Raw genomic sequence first — 11070 nt, 5'->3', positions numbered from 1 at the left:
CATGCTGTGTTCTGTTTGCTAAAAACTCTTCAATCGAGCCACACAGCTGGTCTGATATTCCGTAGGCTCTTACTTTGTTTATCAGGCGACAGTGCGGAACTGTATCGAACGCCTTCCGGAAGTCAAGAAAAATAGCATCTACCAGGGACGCTGTATCTAATATTTTCTGGGTCTCATGAACAAATAAAGCGAGTTGGGTCTCACACGATCGCTGTTTCCGGAATCCATGTTGATTCCTACATAGTAGTTTCTGGGTTTCCAAAAACGACATGATACTCGAGCAAAAAACATGTTCTAAAATTCTACAACAGATCGACGTCAGAGATATAGGTCTATAGTTTTGCGCATCTGCTCGACGGCCCTTCTTGAAGACTGGGACTACCTGTGCTCTTTTCCAATCATTTGGAACCTTCCGTTCCTCTAGAGACTTGCGGTACACGGCTGTTAGAAGGGGGGCAATTTCTTTCGCGTACTCTGTGTAGAATCGAATTGGTATCCCGTCAGGTCCAGTGGACTTTCCTCTGTTGAGTGATTCCAGTTGCTTTTAGCAACAGATGAAAATCTAAATTGGACCTAGCACGTAATTGCAATGTGCAAGGAGGTATCAACATCTCTCCATTTCATATTTTAAAAAAATTCAATAAATGAATGAAGATATTGACCTGAAAAAGAAACTTATACAAACACTTACATGTTCAGTTATTGATTACACCGATATTATCCTGCAAGGTCTTTCTTAGGAAAGCTCATAGCACCTAGAACTAGTTACGAATGCCTATGTTATCTGTGATGTTTGACTCTTTGATCACATTTCACAACCAAATGCACAGCAACCCTTACTACATGCAGACAAGTGCTAAGATTTCCATATCCTTTGCCTTCTCTACTATTTTATCAACATACACCGTCGCTCATAACTCTTCACGACGTTAGTGCTCTTGCCTTTAATGTCGGGCCAACCCGCGACGGAGGTGGAGCAAGCCCCTAGCACTCCGTCATGAGCCAAAAATGAGTTAATCAGATATTAAGCTGATAAGAACAGATACTACACTTTGATCTTAGCAACAACATGGCAGAAACACCCATTCCCATTAGAGCAAAATCCTTTCTGTCTCACTCCATCGTTCAGCCACTTTCTCGAATTCTTCCTCAGTAGCATGCACTCGACTTTGGATAAACCCCTTACATTATATTAGAGGACTGAATAACATTTCCAGCTTCAGATGACAGTTAGTAACGTATGTACTAAAGCAACTAAAAGGATTACCACTGTCACTGTACACACTCGTTACCCTCGCACATCCTTCTTTCCAACCAGATCTTCCTCATTTCCCATTATTCTTAGCTGGTGGATTCTCCTTAAATGTCCTTTCCCCAGAACTCGCCCTATCAGAAAACATCTGGTACGCCTATTAATTCTTTTTATATCTGCCACTATCATTATTGTTATTATTGTCTTATTATTGTCTTTATTATTATTGTTTCTGTTACCACTCATAGCGTAGTACAAGTATTGCCAGTATTTATCAGTTCTTGGTCAATATTTTTATTTTACTCACACTGACGTTGTGGAAACTCAGATCATTTTAATACTATTTGTCACACTGAAATTGTTATTTCTGAGGTAAATATGATGTAAAAACCGTATTGTATATGCGAAACCCTAATCCGGTATGAGAGATCCGATGTGCGAGGGTGACGAGTGTGTACAGGGACAGTGGTAATCCTTGTAGTTGCTTTAGTAGATACGTTACTAACTGTCATCAGTCCTCTAATATCAGATCACGATAAATATATAAATAAATAAAATATTCCGTCCGCTATACGACGATCCAGATACACATTTCAGGTACAAATAGTATGGACATATTTTATAATATGCATAACACGCAACTGTCAGTAGGTATTTTACTAATAACCATCATAACAGTATAAAAGATCATGTTTTATTCACGTATCATGTCATGTCATACCAAAATGACAATGTCGTTAATGCTGCTCCATCGGAACTGCTTATCATGAAAAGTACGAAGAGGTTTCCGAACTCAAGAGTTGATGAATCAGATGCAAGTTGTAACTGTGCTTTCGTTTCGAGTAAGGATAGCTGTTTGTTCTTATAATGTAGAGTACTCCTGATGGGGCTGCATAAACAAAATTACCAGTATTGGTATGACGTGGCATGACACGTAAATAATATACACACATCAAAAAAAAGTTTTGCATGACCTCGGTTCCGAGAGTTCTGGAACCTGTACAGAGAATTTGAATAGAGATCAACATAAACATCATTTCCGTCCTTTTTATTGCTCATGAAAACCACACATTGCATATTGCACCACCATACAGCGAGACCTTCAGAGGTAGTGGTCCAGATTGCTGTACACACCGGTACTTTCAATACCCAGTAGCACGTCCTCGTGCATTGATGCATTCCTGTATTCGTCTTGGCGTACTGTCCACAAGTTCATCAAGGCACTGTTGGTCCAGATTGTCCCACTCCTCAATTGCGAATCAGCTTAGATGCCTCAGAGTGGTTGGTGGGTCGCGTCGTCCATAAACAGCCCTTTTCAATCTATCTCAGGCATGTTCGATAGGGTTCACGTCTGGAGAACATGTTCTCCAGACATGAACCCCATCGAACATGCTGGCCACTCTAGTCGAGCGATGTCGTTATCCTGAAGGAAGTCATTCACAAGATGTGCACGAAGGGGGCGCGAATTGTCCGTGAAGACGAATGCCTCGCCAATATGCTGCCGATGTGGTTGCACTATCGGCCGGAGGATGGCATTCTTGTATCGTACGCCTTCCATGACCACCAGCGGAGTACGTCGGCCCCACATAACGCCACCTCTAAACAGCAGGGAACCTCCACCTTGGTGCACTCGCTTGAAAGTGTGTTGAAGGCCTTCAGCGTGACCGGGTTGTCCCCAAACACGATTGTGTGGTTGAAGGAATATGCGACACTCATCGGTGAAGAGAACGTGATGCCAATCCTGAGCAGTCCATTCGGCATGTTGTTGGGCCCATTTGTACCGCGCTGCATGGTGTCGCCATGGACGCCGGGAGTGAAGTTGCGCAACAAGCAGCTTATTGCGCACAGTTTGAATCGTAATACGACCTCTTGTGGCTACACGAAAAGCATTATTCAACATGGTGGCGTTGCTGTTAGGGTTCCCCCGAGCCAAAATCCGTAGGTAGCTGTCATCCGCTGCAGTAGTAGTCCTTGGGCGGCCTGAGCGAGGCATGTTATCGACAGTTCCTGTGTCTCTGTACCTCCTCCATGTCCGAACAACATCGCTTTGGTTCACTCCGAGAAGTCTGGTCACTGGCCTTGTTGAGAGCCCTTCCTGGCACAAAACAACAAAGCGGACGCGATCGAAACGCGGTATTGACCGTCTAGGCATGGTTGAACTACAGACAACACGAGAGCATTGTACCTCCTTCCTGGTGGAATAACTAGAACTGAGCGTCTAATAGGCGCTGCTCATGCATGGTTGTTTACATCTTTTGGTGGGTTTCAAAAATGGTTCAAATGGCTCTGAGCACTATGGGACTTAACATCTATGGTCATCAGTCCCCTAGAACTTAGAACTACTTAAACCTAACTAACCTAAGGACAGCACACAACACCCAGCCATCACGAGGCAGAGAAAATCCCTGACCCCGCCGGGAATCGAACCCGGGAACCCGTGCGTGGGAAGCGAGAACGCTACCGCACGACCACGAGATGCGAGCTTTGGTGGGTTTAGTGACATCTCTGAACAATCAAAGGGACTGTGTCTGTGATACAATATCCACAGCCAACGTCTATCTTCAGGAGTTCTGGGAACCGGGGTGATGCAAAACGTTTTTTGATGAGTGTATTGGTACTAATGATAAATGACGCATAGACAGCTGTGTTTCATGCATTTTATTAAATGCCTAACAGCTGTTGGCAATCGTTTTCAAAAAATTTTTTTGTGTGGATTTAACAAGTATGCTCCAAAATGGATTCGTATACTGTGTAACACAATTAAAGGTTCAAATGGCTCTGAGCACTATGGGACTTAACATCTGAGATCATCAGTCCCCTAGAACTTAGAACTACTTAAACCTAACTAACCTAAGGACATCACACACATCCATGCCCGAGGCAGGACTCGAACCTGCGACCGTAGCGGTCGCGCGGTTCCAGACTGAAGCGCTTAGAACCGCTCGGCCACACCGGCCGGGCACAATTAAAGGATCACTTTTTCGAAACTCCATAATTGCCCCCCATTGCGACGCAGAAGTATGCAACTTGGTTGAAAGGTGTCTACAACATCCCTCTGTAACGATTCAAAAACGTGGCGGCACTGAAACGTCACCCTCGGGCACGGCGTCGCTGCCAACAGTAAGGCGTCTACATATGCGGGAAAAAGGCTAGAGCTCAGAAGTTCATGTGAGGTGTACGGTGGGTTAATAATATCACATTGCAACCAAATTTCATCACAATTCTGCCCAATGTCGCTGTGTACGTGTCATACGCTGACAAGGTCGTCACATTCCGTCTTCCTCGCAATTCAGTCCTTCTTTTGACGCCTCTGTGATGGAGGTCAGAACTGCGCCGCCCGGCGTTGAAATCACGCAGTTTTCTTACGGGTGGCCGAGGTAAACATTGCAGAGACCCTGCCGCTCACAATCGACACGAAGCGGCTTAGAAGGTCGCATGCAGGGCGTCAGTGAAACCATCGCTTTCCTTGGGACGTTGCTACCCACACATTTCGCGGTTCCCAGTGTGTTGAGCAAGGGGGCGGCGTTCTTGTCAACCTTTGAGACTGCTGTCACCCAACGACCGTTCAACCCTTCTCTAAGGGCATCGGGGACAGCAACCCCACTGAACGTTACCGCACACCTCTGGAGTGAAATGCAACCCCAATATTTGCTCTGGTGTACCGTGCGGAATCACGAGGGACCATTCAAAACCATTCATTGAAATTTAAACGCGGCAGGAGGCAGCATAGGATGCTGATTCTTTTCCAGCCGTCCTGTTTCTGCGATGTCGTGTGGCACGATCACGAAGGAGTGCGGTAATGTCAAACGTGTAAATAAAACTGCAAAGATTTTCTCTTAGACACCCTTGCCCCTGCCCGGAGCTCGAAAATACTCTTGGTGCCACCTGCCTGCCTTTTACGAGTACTAAAAGAATGTACCTGAATAGAGAAAAACTGTGACGGACTCTAAATGTGCTAACAGAGAAGCAACCTCTTCGACAATCCTCTGGTTCCAGATGACTACTAGCAGCTGCAAGAGTAGTAAAGTCGCCAGCCTACAGCATCCTAGGTCTCTCGTCATCGGTTTTCCCCGTCGAGGTACATTTTTATAGTGCTCAACAAAGACAGGCAGGTGGCACCGAGGGTGTTGTCGAACTGGGGGCTATTATACCGACTCCTTACCGTTCTATTTACGCTCGTGTGCCAATGTCTCAGCACCACACGATGGATCGAAACAAGAGGACTGTAGAAGCATAGGCACCTTTTGCCGCTTCTTACCGTGTTCAGTTTTGGTCGAATGGCTTAGAACGGTTCCTAGTGGTTCCAGTCTGTACACCAGATCAAAAACTATGGTTGCACTACAGCCCAAAGGGATACGATCACTTTCAGAGGGGTCGATGGCCCTTACTGTCCTTAGAGAACGATTGAATCTTCAAGGGATATCAGCAGTGTCAAAGCTTCTCAAAATGGCTATGAGCACTATGGGACTTAACAACTGAGGTCGTAAGTCCCTAACTAACCTAAGCACATCACACACATCCATGGCCGATGCAGGATTCGAACCTGCGACCGTAGCGGTCGCGCGGCTCCAGACTGAAGCGCCTAGAACCGCTCGGCCACGCCGGTCGGCTCAAATCATCTCAAGAACGTCGCCCTGTTGCTCAATGCACTGCCAACTGTCGTTTTCTACTGTGAAGTGTTTGGGGATCAACGCCCCAAGGGTGGCAATGTTTTCACTGATTCCTTCTAAACCACCCCTAAGGCCCTGTCGTGTCGATTCCGAGTGACAGTTTTCCTCGACCATCAATACGAAAAACGCATGATTTCAACGTTGGGAGGCACGGTTCTGACCACCAACGCCGAGGCGTCAAAAGAAGGGCTGAAGTTTGTGTAAGAGGGGGTGTGACGGCCTTTCCATCGTGTGATGCGTCCACGGTGGCGCTGGGCAGAATTGTGGTGAAATTTGGTACCAACGTGACGTCATTAACCCTTCATACACCACACATGAAACTCTGAGCTGCGGCCTTTGTTTCGCACTTTTCGACCATTGCTCTTCGAAGCGTTGCCTAACTCGAGAGTGATGTCGCAGGGCACCATGCTTTTGCACCATTTCACAGGAAGGTCTTAGACACCTTTGAGCCAAATTTCAAATTTATGCGTCGTGACAGGAGATTTCAAAAAAAAAAAAAAAAAAAAATCTCTTAACTGTGTTGCGCAGTGTAGGTAAGAAATGAGGAGGTTCTCTGCAGAAACTTTATGAAAACAACAGGCTACTCATAGTAAGGTAAACCACTTTATTCTCACACGAGCTTTAACTTACAATTTAATTTTTTTTGCTTCAGCTTTTAAAGTAGATACTAGGATTACAGATTCGATTCTGGAAACAAAAATGAAATGAGAATTTCGAACACCTGTCCTAGGTAGATAAATCACATGAACATGTCCATTCAGCACAAACAGCACCCAAATTTTACACAGTATATTGTGGTTCTCCTCTTCCAGTGATGATCGGTATCAGTACAGCAGCTTTTACGACAACAATATTCAAGAAAGGAAATATGAGTGACCCATTGAATTACAGACCCATATCACTGACCTCAATTTGCAGTAGGATTTTGGATCAGATACTGTACTCGAACATTATGAATCACCTTGAAGAAAATGACTTATTGATACATCACCAACACAGATTCAGAAAATATCGTTGTTGTGCAACACAGCTATCTCTTTATTCCCATGAAGTAATGAGTGCTGTCGATATGGGATCTCAGATCGGTTCGATATTCCTAGATTTCCAGAAGGCTTCTGATACCGTTCCTTACAAGCGATTATTAATCAAATTACGTGGATATGGAATATCGTCTCAGTTGTGTGTCTGGATTCGTGATTAGGTCATAGTTCGAAGTGATAGACGGTAAATCATTGGGTAGAACGGGAGTGATATCTGGCGTTCCGCAAGGTAGCGTCATAGGCCCTCTGCAGTTCCTGATTTACATAAATGATCTAGGTGATAATCTGAGCAGCCCCCTTAGATTGTTTACAGATGACGCTGTAATTTACCGTCTAGTAAAATCATCAGACAGTCAATTCCAATTACAAAATGATCTAGAGAGAATTTCTGCATGGTGCGAAAAGTGGTAATTGGCACTAAACAAAGAAAAGTCCGAGGTCATCCACATGGGTACTAAAAGAAATGCGATACATTTAGGGTATACGATAAATCTCACAAATCTAAGGGCTGTCAATTCGACTAAATACCTAGGGATTACAGTTACGAGCATCATAAATTGGAAAGACCACATAGATAATATTGTGGGGAAGGCGAAACAGACTGTGCTTTGTTGGCAGAACACTTAGAAGATGCGACAAACCCACTAAAGAGACAGCCTACATTACACTTGTCCGTCATCTGCTTGAAAATTGCTGCGCGGTTAGGGATCCTTGCCAGGTAGGGTTGACGGAGGACATCGAAAAAGTGCAAAAAAGGCAGCTCATTTCGTTTTATCGCGCAATAGGGGTGAGAATGTCACTGATGTGATACGCGAATTGGGGTGTTCCTTTTTCCTACGCGCCATTCGAGAGTGGAATGGTAGAGAAGTAGTACGAAAATGGTTCGATGAACCCTCTGCCAGGCACTTAGTGTGAATTGCAGAGTAACCATGTATATGTAGATGTAGACATGCACAGTAATCTAGGAAAAGACAGTTTCTCAGTGCTTCTATTCTTTACAAGTATTTCAAAAACGTAGAATACTGATAATTTAAGACAGTGAAATGTTCGTATTGTAGTAAGTAGGATACATCAAACGCTGTTATTTGTGTACAGACATACGCTTTCGCCAGCACACCGGTCGGCACTAGGAAACCTTGTATAACAGGCGTTGAACTAAGCGCGCCTATGACAAGAGAAGACAAAGGCACGTCTCCCAGGCTATATGCCGATAACGCCCCCTGGACAGCGCGCATATAGGTCGTCGCCGACGACCGAGCTGTCTCAACTTCTCAATCTCAGTACCTCAGCAGGACGCATCGGGACTCAATTCACATTGCACCTCAATACGTCGCACTGTGCTCTAGTCTTCCACAGTGATAGTCATCGCCCAGCTGTGAGGGGACGTAAGTCATTGTACATAGTTGTGATATGGACACGGACAAGATTCAAGAATTACTATACTATGTTTGATTGCAGTTAACCACAGTACTTCAGATTGGATCTCATTGGGGTTAAGTACTCAGTTAGTTCCTGTTATAAAGTGTGTTTCAACCACGTGTGAATTTTGTGTTGTAGTGAGAGGGAGCGGCCACCCACCTATAATACCACCGTCTCGTCGTCCAGCCAGGAAACACAAAAATTACAGGAGGGCACAGCCACAACAATTTGTATGTTACAAACATTGCTACTGCAGCTGCTGCCTATGGGTATTCTGTCTTCTCGAGTTGTGCAGCATAGCTTTCAACGATCTTACGATACCGATGATGACATTATAGAGACTTCGTGTTAAACGATAATGACTATTTTGATAACCCAGTTGTAAAATGCAAATTCAGTGTTACAGAACTGTTACATAAAGTCAATAAGGAGCACTAATTGCACCAACGGATCTTTAGACGCGTCGAAATTACTTTCCACCACTGAGACTGAGGCGAAGATGAGTCAGGTTTGATGCAAGATTCCTGAAATTCAGGAATTCAAAAATGTGTAGCAAGTGTGTTGGCTTTCAGTATCATTTTTGCAGCAACTGAAGAAATGACAGTTCTACCAACGTCACTTTCTTCAGGAGTACGTAAGATCTCGTGAGTAAGGCCGCAATCGCATTTTCTGAGAAAATAATGATCTGTCTCCCTTACCTCCATTTACATTGATCGAAAAAATACCAACACCAAGAAGGAGTTGTGCGAGATAAACGAAAGTTGGTAGACACGTTTCTACATCAGAAAGATGACGTCTATTCAGATTTCACCCCAGTGGCAATAAGAGCGGTGCTAGTAATGCCACTACGAGAATGCAGATCAGGTTTGCTTTAAATACGTGCTGTAGCGGTCGTGGGCTTGTTACCTTTTACACTGGACATAATGAATTGACAATAGTCAAGAATGCTTTTAAGAAGACGAAGACACCACTATCAACAGTTCTCTGGGATTGAACAAGGTCGTACGGCTACGAGAAGTTAGATGTTCCTTCCGCGACGCTGTAGAAAGACTTGGCAGGAATGCTGCCACTTATATGATTGCTGGCAGCGGTGGTCACGGGAAGATACGATCACGTGGCACAACCGAGAGGGAAGATGATCGTGTTTGGCTTACGGCTGTGGCGCATCTTAACTGCGCGTGCAGCAACAGTTGGTGCAATAGTGACACAACGTACTACCTCAAATTGGTTACTTCAAGGACATCTTCGAGCCAGATGCCCTGTAACGTGCATTCCACTGACCCAAAACCACTGCCGTTTGCGAGTTCAGTGATGTCGAGCGAGAGCTAAATGGAGGATAGGGTGGGTGTCCATCATGCTTTCTGATGAAAGCCGGTTCTGTTTCGGTGCCAGCAACGGCCGTGTGTTGGTCAGAAGTTGGCCAAATGAGCCTCTACAACAGACCTACCTGTAGACCTAGACACATTGGAGTTATGGTCTGGGGCGCGATTTCGTACGACAGCAGTATCACACTCGTGGGAATCCCACACACACACTGACTGCAAATCTGTACGTCAGTCTAGGTGATTCGATATGTTCTGCTGCCACTCACGTACAACACTCTCGGGGGTCTTTTCCATCAGGATAGCGTTCGTCCACATACCGCTGTTGGAACCCAACATTAGAGTGTCAGTATGTTGCCTAGGCCTACTCAGTCACCATATCCGTCTCCAAACGAGCACATAGGGACACCATCGGATGAAAACTCCAGCATCATTCACAGCCAGCATTAACCGTCCCTCGTATAGTAAATCGATCAAGTGCAGCAGGCATGGAACTCCATCCCACAAACTTTCATCCGGTACCTGTACGACACAATGCACGCACTATGCATCCTTGCATTCAACATGCTGGCGGCTACACCGGTTATTTATGTAGCAGATTTGAAATAAGCAATGGATTTTGTCATGGTTACATTGAACTACGGACTTGCAACGTTAATCACTTTAAATACGTTACCTAAACAAATTTCCGAACAATTTGTACAGAACCCAGATGGCAGTTATAAGAGCCGAGGGACATGAAAGGGAAGCAGTGGTTGGGAAGGGAGTGAGACAGGGTTCTAGCCTCTCCCCGATGTTATTCAATCTGTATATTGAGCAAGTAGTAAAGGAAATAAAAGAAAAAGTCGGAGTAGGTATTAAAATCCACGGAGAAGAAATAAAAACTTTAAGATTCGCCGATGACTTTGTAATTCTGTCAGAGACAGCAAAGGACTTGGAAGAGTAGCTGAACGGAATGGACAGTGTCTTGAAAGGAGGATATAAGACGAACATCAACAAAAGCAAAACGAGGATAATGGAATGTAATCGAATTAAGTCGGGTGATGCTGAGGAAATTAGGTCAGGAAGTGAGACACTTAAAGTACAAAGGAGTTTTGCTACTTGGGGAGCAAAATAACTGATGATGGTCGCAGTAGAGAGGATATAAAACGTAGACTGGCAATGGCAAGGAAAGCGTTTCTGAAGAAGAAAAATTTGTTAACATCGAGATTAGATGTCGTTTCCGAAAGTATTTGTATGGAGTGTAGCCATGTATGGAAGTGAAACATGGACGATAAATAGTTTGGACAAGAAGAGAATAGACGCTTCAGAAATGTGGTGCTACAGAAGAATGCTGAAGATTAGATGGGTAGATCACATAACTAACG

At 44.6% G+C, this 11070-nt stretch overlaps 1 pseudogene; it reads right to left on the bottom strand.

The window, feature by feature from the left end:
- Positions 1 to 945: 945 nt before the first annotated feature.
- LOC124620783 lies at positions 946 to 1086 on the bottom strand (annotated as a pseudogene).
- Between the last annotated feature and the right edge of the window lie 9984 nt (positions 1087 to 11070).

The sequence above is a fragment of the Schistocerca americana genome, chromosome 6 (genome assembly GCF_021461395.2).
Source record: "Schistocerca americana isolate TAMUIC-IGC-003095 chromosome 6, iqSchAmer2.1, whole genome shotgun sequence".
Classification (NCBI taxonomy): Eukaryota; Metazoa; Arthropoda; class Insecta; order Orthoptera; family Acrididae; genus Schistocerca; species Schistocerca americana.
Note: the sequence above shows the minus strand (reverse complement) of the source record. Positions and strands in the feature narration are given on the sequence as shown.